The following is a 9,598-nucleotide window of genomic DNA, read 5'->3' on the forward strand; positions in this document are numbered from 1 at the left end:
GTGCCAGCATTTGCTCTAATGCATAAGGGTAATGGGAGCAACCCCGTGGCTGGAAATCAGCCTGTCCACACCCACCTAGAGAGCCTTTGCTGACCCATACTACTTCTGCAAACCCTCTTTGTGCTCCGGTTTCTGTAACGGCAAAGCACATCCTGCCCAGGACTCCAGAAATATTCTTGGGCGTGTATGTTTGTATGTGCTTCACATTCTGGTTTTCTAAAACTGAATGCTTTAGGGTTTCTGACCTAACCTTAGATGTCTGAAAGCTTAGACTGTGAGTCAGTTAAGGGAAAGAAAAGGGCACCTCTCAGAGCAGGCCATCTATATTAAAAATTTAGGGCAAATGAACTCTGTTAGGTTTTCCCAGCTTATGCTAGTTGTAAATCCCTTAACTGCGCCTGAGACAATAGCCTCTGCAATTGTCTGAAAGGCTTTGTAAAATGATTCTGCCAGGACTTATTTTTGAAATGTAAAAGGCATGATACCGTCTGCAGGCATTTCTGGACATAGCATGACTCTTACTTCCAGCACTCACATTGTCCCAAGGGTTTGATTAGAAACCTGAGCTGAGAGCATTGGATGGTATCGTCTCTGTCAGCTCCCAGCCCAACTACCCATTCCTTCTAGCATCCCATATTATACAGCACATTTTAAATATTGATGCCTATAGATAAGATATTTTGGCAGCTGTAATGGATAGAAACTATCCGTCAAAATATAAAATTCTGAAAGCTGAATCCCTTTTTTCTATGGATAGAGGCATGTCAGTAGTCTTCTGTACTTACTGATACTCATTTCACGCCAAGGTGTGTATTTTTCCCTGGAATTTACATATCTTTGCTGTTTTTTAACCCAGTGTCATAAATGTTTTCCAGAGCACTTTGGAGATTTTTCTCCTTTTGTCTCAGTTAGTGGAATATCAGGTCTGCAAATGCTGATGCCTTGGATCTATCAGATCGTGATGATATTGTCAATGTCTGTTGGTAAAACATTTTGGATGCCGAAGTAAGTCCCAGGACTACATAGGAAAGGTCCCTTCCAAATGGTATGTTGAAACTGCTCAGCTGCTAGCCCTGTTTTAGAGACCTTGCAGAACCAAGATATACTACTTACAGAGATGCTTTTAATGGAGTGCACAACAGGGCACTTTTAGATTTTGTCACCTTTGCTCTATCTGCTGCCAACTGCTTTCCTGTATCACTACGGGCATCTGGGAATCAATATGAGATGTTAGATCCTAGGCGCAGCATGTGTTGAGCTATAAGACACTCGCTTTAGTGCCAGGTGCAGTATCGCTTGTAGAGGCATCTGTGTTCTCACATTTCAACTGCTTTGCACCTCGATAGACCCCTGCTTATGTAGAGAAATTTTAGATGTCTGTGCAGAACTCTGCTTAGCAGCCTTGTTGCATTTTGTCCCACCCCAAATCACCTCCACAGATTCCCCAGCTAAACACGCTGCTCCAGGTGTTTGTTCTGGGGAGTTTTGCCCATCTCCTCTCTGACCCTGATAGGTCTGGTGACGCAACTGTGTATGGATAGGATGAAGAAGCTGACCAAGACAACATTATGAGCTGCTGAAATGTCCCCAAGAGGAGGTCTTTTTCAATTCAGCTCTTACCTATTGAATCGGTTATTCTTCTGAGTCACCTGTTGGCCCTCGATACCACGTTATTCCTGGCTGCAGCCTGACCTGGTTTGCTGACCTTCCTCCAATGTCCCTTACCTCATTTTGCTTTTTAATCAGTTTCTGTTCCCTCCCCCATCCCTGATTCAACCCAGATTCTTTATCCTTTCCTCTGTGCTGCTCTTGCCAAAACCCACCCTCCTCTTCCATTTCTCCGTCCCCTCTTGCTTTTAGTAGGAAAGTTATTCATGGCATTGCACTGCCCCAGGCAAGCTCCAGTGCAGAAATACCTTGGGAGCATGGGGGCATGGCTGGGGTTAGCAGGGTGAGCAGGGCCAAATCCAGCCATACTTTGTAAGCAGGCTGCTCAACCATGCAGGTAAAAGACATATGTGGAAAGTGAGAACTGTTGTTGGTCTCCCAACAACCTCTGTGGCTACAGCTGTGGTTTATGCTCATCTGCAGGGCACTTCTGTCCAGCTCTTGGGACTTGTGCTTGTCCTGAGAAGTGCTGTCAGCAAGGTGTGAGTTGGAGTACTCATATTCCCATCAGAAAGTCACCTGGTCTCTGAGAGCTGTGAGGTGTGAAAAGGTACTTGCATTTCAGTTACAGTCCAAAATCAGGGCTTGTTTTGATTTTCCTCTCTCTCTCTCTTTCAGTTTTGGGGCAAGTTTCCCCAGTTTTTAATCCTTTTACCCCACCCTGAATTCAGCAGGTCTAGTGATGGAGGAAATGGAGGAAAGGAAAAAGAACAGCAAGAGCATGACTAAGAAACTGTAGCGCCAATCAGTTGTGGGCACAAGTGACCCACAGGAGAGCAGAAGCCAGGATACAAGTGCAGATGAGGTGAGAAACCCTCTCCCAACTGCATTTGCCAGCAGATGCTTGACTGCTTGCCTGGACAAGCCCAGCAGCACGGAAGACGGAGAAATAAAGATCAGCAGCTTGTGCTGATCCAGGTTGTAACTGTTGTATTACTGATTTGGGAGAGGGGGAGAATGATCCCCTCCCTGATATCCAAAAACACCCTGAGGTCACCTGAAACCAGTACATTTTACTTTTAAAATCTCCTTAAACATGTTTTCCTCTCCTCTGTGCGGAGTTGCTCTCCAGCTCACCCTGCGTGCCCAGAGGCTCTGAGAGCCACAGGCCGCGCAGGTGTTGTGGAGGACGGAGGGCCCTTTCCCACCCTGGCTCCGGAAGGGATGGGGGAATTGCTGAAGGGGGATGTTGACACACATCAGGATCCAGAGCTGCCAGCGTTATGTCTCACGTTTCCTTCTGCTTAGGCTGTGGAAAGAGCTGGGTCAGGTTTGAACAGGAGGTTTAGTCTGTGGCTCATAGCCCAAGGTCAAATGAGATTTCTGCAAGACAGACAGTGGCATGTCATATTAGATTGCTTTTAGAGCGATAACCCAACACCTACCCCAACCCTCACCCCCCGGCATCCAAGCAAAGGTTTTCAGGGGGACAGAGCAGCGGGGACATCCTCTCCTCTGATGCACGACTCCAGCATCATCTTCTTAGCTCTTGTTGATGTGCCTGTGACTGTGGGCAGCTTCTCCATCCCCTCAACAATTGTGTTTTAGGCAGCGCAGTACAAGGATGCCCAGGCGGATACGGGGCCTCCAGATGTTAACATGACACAAATATTAATTACCATTAACATTAGTAAGTAAAGGCATGCACATTCCTAGGAAAGCCTTGGAGTATGAGTCTCAGTTCCAGACAAAGGAGTGATGTTGTCCCAGTCTACCTCGGTGTGGAGGTAGAATTCAAATAGTCTGACATAAGAGTATCCTGGGGTTTGGGAAAAGTATGGAACAGTCTAGAAGCATTTGTTCCTGGGCTACTTTCCATCGCCATTGAGTGTCTTCCATCATTTCAATAAGAATTCATGTAAACCTCCAAAAAGCTCAGCTTCCAGAGTGACTGAAGGGATTTTGTTTGAAGACGACTTTAGAGCATCACCCATCAACCATCACTATGCTACAGCCAACTCCCCAGCCTGTGAATAAGGCACAATTTTCCAGTCTTGTCTCCCTTGAAAGTTTAACTCTGGCTGGTCTGGCTTGGCTTCAGGGTCCACCGTATCATCTGCTTGCAATTCTGCAAGGCGACCCCTGAGCAGATAAAGGCTGTCACACAGTTGCTTACAAACTTGTGGCTGTTCAGGTTACTGCAGCCACAGTTCAGGTGGCTGCATTGCAGATCCCAAGGGATGAATTTGGTTGTTTAAAAAGCAAACAGATGTCAGAAAAGACAGATACAGGTTCTAATGCATGAGACCAAAGAGGTTTGGAGTGACTGGAGGCTATTCCTTAATTCTCTTGTACTTAAATTTCTGCTTCTTTGATATGAAGAGAAGTAGAAGAAGAGACTCAGTTCTCCTAGACTCAAATTCTCTCCTAGATTGAAATTCTCTACTAATACATGGCAATACAGCAATTCTACAGCCCTCTTAGAGGCCCGAGTTGCAGACCAGGGGTGTGATGATGCAGTTATGATCAACTGCAACAATTAGCTCCTTCCCATCCTTTTGGTTTCTGCACAAATCGTTATGTCCTGTTGTAGTGACTGGGTCAAATCGGTTGCGGCTGTGAAGTTAAAAGGAATGGGCTAGGAAGCCTGGAGTCTTTAGCAATGGCATTTAACAAATCTTGGGTTACTGGAGAAGTTATGGGGAGGAGGGGAAAAGGTCCTGTTGAATTGTGGACTGGCTTCATTGATGCCCAGAGAATGATGGAAAAGCTGACATGAGATGTAATATAAGTCTGTCTAGCTTTAGCTGCAAACTGCTAACTCACATTGTCCATTACCTATTACAATAAACAGATATCTGTTCTTGGAAGTGTCTTCCTTCAGTGTCTGCTGTTTATCTCCCTCTTTGATAAATTAAGTAGGATACACTTCTCTTTTCTAATTATGAAGGATACTTTCTGTATTTAGAGTCATTCATTTTATGTAGTGACAGAATATGTTCTGTTTTAAAAATACAAAATAATTATTGCCCATTCTGAATCAATATAAATGAGACTGATAAAGCAATTGCAAGGGAATTATTCTCTAACAGGGATGTTCATAGAGGGGTTTCCTCCTGGCATAGCCACATTCAGAACATGCTGGTGATTGGACTAGTGTAAATTATTATCAGTAAATGTTGCAGAAGACCTAAATATCCTTGTGTAATTAAAACCAGAAGCCAGGTTTAAAGAATACTCTGGACTACATTGTAACCGAGCTTATTTACATAGCAGAGTTGGGACTCATCCTCTTCATGCAAACACTGTGCAGACCCTTGAACATGAGCTTCTTGTCTAAGTCCCCAGCAGAGAGGAAGGTGCTTCTTGAACTCAACTCACTTATTTCTCCATCAACTGTAAAAAGTATTTAGTGGGATTTATCAAAGTGCACGGGTGTGTAGACTGTAGAGGGGGAGTCCATCTCCAGCTGCAGTGTTGCAGTGTTCATCCCCTCTCTAACCGCAGACTGCACCACGCAAGTATCTAGCTTGGCACATCTCAGCTCCCCTTCTAGCTGAATCAGGACCTAGTTGATACAGTGATGGCACAATTTTTGTTTTGATTTGCTGATTTTCTACTGCAAACAGCAAGACACACAGATCCTAAAACTACATCCAGGTAAGCACTGTTAGGAATAGGGCCCTATACCTGTAAAAAACCTTACTAGGACATTCTGAAAACAGTGCCTGCCCCTCTTCTTCCCCAGTGATCTGATCAAAGCAGTAGCATTCAGACCAGGCTCTGAAGAAAAGCAGACACTGGGAATGGGTGTGCTTCAACACTGGGTGGTCTTATATCTCTGTTCCTACTATTGCCTTTGGGGACTGATGTGGTGTCCTCTAAGCGAGAGGCTCTGCAGCCCATCCACAGTGCCCAGAACTACCTGGGAGCCCCCTCCCAACACAATGCCATTTCTTAGATCTCTGAGCGATCTGCTCTGCTCAGCCTCTTCTTCCCCGATTAATAATGTTGCTGTCAGTTTGGATTACAGCCCTCTACTTTCTTTGTCTCAGCTTAAAATACTTGTGGTTTCATATTCTGTCAGGAGAGATATGTAAAAGAAGTGCTTTGCTCACAGTGAAGATGGTGATGGAAAAGGAATGTGTTGCTACAGATTCCTGCAGGAGGCTTTATTGGATTCCTTGGGACTCATTAAAAGGCAAAGATATAGGGAGGGAGTGAACAGGATGGGGGTAATGGAGAGCTCATAGAAGCTGCATATTCTGGCATTGTGGGAAAGACATGACAAACCTGTGGCTTGAACAGAGATAACAGTGGAAGGGTTTCTACTGATATCTAGGCAATTTCTTTCATCGCTTCACTATTTGTCCTGTTAGGGGGAAAAAACCCACAACACCCAAACCAAAACTGAATGCCCAGCTGAAGTTGCTTTTATGGAAATTTAAGTCTCTTGCTTCTTACTGTGTTTGTGACAGAAAGAAATTTCCTGTGGCTGGTTGACTGGACATGGTCCTTCCCATGTCACAGAGATCCTGATTACCTTCTGCTGGAGGAATGCCTTTTCTTCTGCCCTGACTTCACAGTATCAGCTGCCACTGTAACTTCTGCAGCTCAGCAAACTCATTTCTAAAAATCATAAGACCCCGTACCTGTCTCAAATTGTGGGAGAACCAGTCCTTTATACATTTTACACCTTAAGAAGCACCCACTCCACATATAACTCATGGGATTTACATATTCTAGCTTTCTTGAAGGAGACAACATGGATGTGTCATTTACTTTTTAAAACATCATTTCCCCTCTCCTTAGTTTTTAGATTATTTCCCAGTCTCTCAGATATATTTTCACACAAAGTGCTGTCTTTCGCTACATCTGCTATCTCTCTAGATCTCTGTTCCCTGTAAATGAGGGATGTTGGGCTTAACTCCATTTCGGTTTGCCTTGCTAACTGAAACAACAGTTCCACTTATCAGTCTAAGATTTTGATATGGGCTTGACATGGACACCCATGACTTGCATAGAAAAACCACCCCTGATTTAAGCTAATATCTCTGTGTTCATGTTATTGCATTCTCTATGCAATGGAGATGAATATCTAACTGGTAAATACTTGATGATTCAGTAATTCTTTAAAGAAGATCTTCTAGGAATAAAATATGAAACGGGGATCTGAGGGTGATAAAATGTGGTGGGGCATAGAAGTATCTATCACTGTCCTTTGCAATGCTGGGATGGATTGAAGGTGCACCCACCAAAGAGGGCATACCCAAAGAGAAATTAAGGTGGCCATAAACAGAATTCTTCCCAGTTGTGGGAAAAAGGGTAGGTCATAACAATAAAATCAAAGTCAACGGCTAGTTTCAGAGTTGACAATGTGAGACTGGGTTTTGATGTTTGATGCACCCTCAGGGTGCACTTATTAAAAACAATTTCTTTCTGGTAGATAAATCTAACTGTAGGGGATGTGTTTGAGCTAAAGAATAGCATGACTTAGACAAATGTCAAACTGAGAAATGGAAGAGTAAGTTGGGACATTCTTGAACCCCATAGTTGGAAGAAACAGCCAGATAAAGGAGGATAAACCAGTGGACAAGTTACATGACCTGGGCAAGCAGGTGGAGAGCAAAAGTAAGAAAATTCCTATGGGGGGGACATCAGGGTGCTGTGGACAATATGGACAATGCAGTAGCATTCCCTTAACCTTCTTTCAGATAGGGCTGAACCCCTGCCCTACATGTTCCTCCTCACTCCCTTATCTGCATTATCCACATCCAGGAAGAGACACAGGGAGCTGTGCTGGTCATCCTAAATCATGTGAAATCTGGGTGGTTATATCACAGCCCCATTCAGTTCTTATCAAACTGTCCTGCAGGCCTTGAAAACAGCAGTGCCTGGAATAAAAAGGGAGAGAAAAAAGTGATGTGAGTGGCTGTGGGTTTGTATATTTGATCTCAGTACTATGCAAAAGATTTTGATGGAATGTGTAATTGAAGAAGTGGGATTTGACTAAAAGACTGGTTTATCAGAGGACAATTTGATAGACAGGTCAAACAGTTTGATAAAGCAACAATTTCCCAAATAAAAAAAAATCTGAACTGATTTGAAATTAGTTCTTGTCTTGTCTTTTAACGTGCAAGAAGATCTTGCTTGGCTGATGTTGTGGTTTAGCTCCAGTCAGCAACTAAGCATCACACAGCCGCTCACTCACTCCCCCCACCCCTGTGGGATCATGGGGAGAATTGGAAGAGCAAAAATAAGAAAACTCATGCGTTGAGATAAGAACAGTTTAATAACTAAAATAGTAGTAGCAGTAGTAGTAGCAGCAGCAGCAGCAGCAGCAGCAGCAGTAGTAATAATAATATGAAAAGGAAAACAATGAGTCAGAGAGAGGTAAAACCCAGGGGGGGAAAAAAACCCCAAGTGTTGAAACTGCTCACTACCCGCCGAGCAATGCCTCCAGTCCCCATGCCAACTCCCCCCATTTAATATACTGAGCATGACACCATATGATATGGAACATCCCTTTGGCTGGTTTGGATCCGCTGTCCTGCCCGTGTCCCCTCCCCTCCTGGCTTCTTGTGCACCCGGCAGAGCAGGGGAAGCTGGAAAAGTCCTTGACTAGCAAAAGCACTACCCAGCAACAACTAAAACACCAGTGTGTTATCAATATTATTCTCATACTAAATCCAAACCACAGCACTGTACCAGCTACAGCGAAGAAAATTAACTCTATCCCAGCCAAAACCATGACACCATTTATGTCACACTCAGGTCCCACGCTATCCAATACAACCTTATTAACCACCACCCCCCTTCCCATCCTTTGATATAATACACAGCAATCATTCCCTTAGTCCATGGACCACCCAGGTAAAATATCTGCAAAATGTCCATAAATATCCACAAAATATCCATTAAGTTCATTTAGTCCATGACTTTGGGCTCCACCTATCCTAACAGTCTTTCAGGGCAGAAGAGATGGTGTGTGTGGTGTTGGGTTGTTGCATGCTGAGGTCAGTCCTTGTTCCATCCTTGCTGCACTTTGCTTGCTTCAATGAAAGTTCATTCTTCATTAATATGGGAGATTCCTACTATGATACCATTGATATGGCATATAGCAACCACAGAAATTATGACATACAGTATTATACAGCAATTAACGGCATACCAGTCAGTTCATTAGTTGTTTTCACACAAAATCAAATCCCCTTGAGGCACACATCGGACTCCTCCATCCTCCTGCATCACCCACCAAGTGCACCCAGGTCCTCGAGCAAAAGCAATTCTATGAATGGGTTTGCCTTTGCCCAAGACAGGAATAACCCAGACTGTTTTCCCCAGGATATTTTTCAAATGCACTACAGGGACTCCATCCCCTTCCACAGCACGTAAGGGTTCTGACTGGGCAGGGCCAGCTCGCCTGGCAGATCCCCTCGTGTTGACTAACCAGGTGGCTTTTGCTAAATGTGTATCCCAGTGTTTAAATGTTCCACCCCCCCATTGCTCTCAGTGTATTCTTTAATAGTCCATTGTATCTTTTGATTTCCCCAGAGGCTGGTGCGTGACAGGGGGTGTGATACACCCACTCAATGCCATGCTCTTTGGCCCAGGTGTCTATGAGGTTATTTCGGAAATGAGTCCCATTATCTGACTCAGTTCTCTCTGGGGTGCCATGTCGCCACAGGACTTGTTTTTCCAGACCCAGGAGAGCGTTCCGGGCAGTGGCGTGGGGGACAGGAGATGTTTCCAGCCAGCCGGTGGTTGCTTCTACCATGGTGAGAACATGGCGCTTGCCTTGGCGGGTCTGTGGGAGTGTGATATAGTCAATTTGCCAGGCCTCCCCATATTTATATTTCAGCCATCGCCCCCCACACCGCAGAGGCTTTACCCGCTTCGCTTGCTTGATTGCAGCGCATGTTTCACATTCGTGGATAACCTGCGCAATAACGTCCATGGTCAAGTCCACCCCTCGATCACGAGCCCACTG

This window comes from Phalacrocorax carbo, chromosome 25 (assembly GCF_963921805.1).
Source record: "Phalacrocorax carbo chromosome 25, bPhaCar2.1, whole genome shotgun sequence".
NCBI classification, from domain to species: Eukaryota; Metazoa; Chordata; class Aves; order Suliformes; family Phalacrocoracidae; genus Phalacrocorax; species Phalacrocorax carbo.